Raw genomic sequence first — 679 nt, forward strand, 5'->3', positions numbered from 1 at the left:
TCGATTCCCGGCCGCGGCGGCCGCTTTTCTGATGGAGGCGAAAAGCGAAAACGGCCGTGTGGACGAGATTTCGGCGCACGTTAAAGAGCCCCAGGTGGTCAAAATAAGTCCGGAGCCCTCTACTACGGAGCGCCTCGTCGCCTGCGTTGCGTCGGCGCGTTAAACCCTACAATCCATCAATCAAAGTATTCCATTTGAGAAGTTTGGAAAATTGCCTCGGCAGAGTTAAAAAAAAGTGGAGGAGCCGGGGTTCGAACCCGGGACTTCTCGCATGCAAAGCGAGCGCTCCACCACTGAGCTACAACCCCGAGCCTTTTGGCAAGTTAATGGCATTACATTAAAATGGTACACAGGTAATCATGCACGTATTTTCTACGGGTCATGTAAGTGGTTTGCGTGAAAGCTAGCACCGATGCTGCACAATAGCAGATCCTTGGATGCTCCCGTTTTTTCGTTTTTTGCGGAAGGCCTGCAAGAAGAAGAACAAAAAACATACGGTCTCAAAAATGAAGTCCTTTTTTGTCTGGAAATGCCCCTACGCACCAAACCACTTCCCTTCGCCTTCCTTTGGTAGTGGGAGCGGGAGCTGGTCAGCTCACGGTGCGACGAGAACCAGGAAAGCCTCATCGCTCGCGCCGAGGCTGCTGATCTGGCTTGCGGTATTGTGGACTACGAAAAC

General features: G+C 52.0%; 1 non-coding gene across 1 annotated transcript; it reads right to left on the reverse strand.

Moving 5' to 3' along the window:
• Positions 1-236: 236 nt before the first annotated feature.
• On the reverse strand, positions 237-308 carry Trnaa-ugc (transfer RNA alanine (anticodon UGC)). Its single transcript has one exon. It is a non-coding gene; the product is annotated as a tRNA-Ala (tRNA).
• Between the last annotated feature and the right edge of the window lie 371 nt (positions 309-679).

Source organism: Haemaphysalis longicornis, unplaced genomic scaffold (assembly GCF_048455015.1).
Source record: "Haemaphysalis longicornis isolate Haplotype H1 unplaced genomic scaffold, Haemaphysalis longicornis Haplotype H1 scaffold_43, whole genome shotgun sequence".
Lineage (NCBI taxonomy): Eukaryota > Metazoa > Arthropoda > Arachnida > Ixodida > Ixodidae > Haemaphysalis > Haemaphysalis longicornis.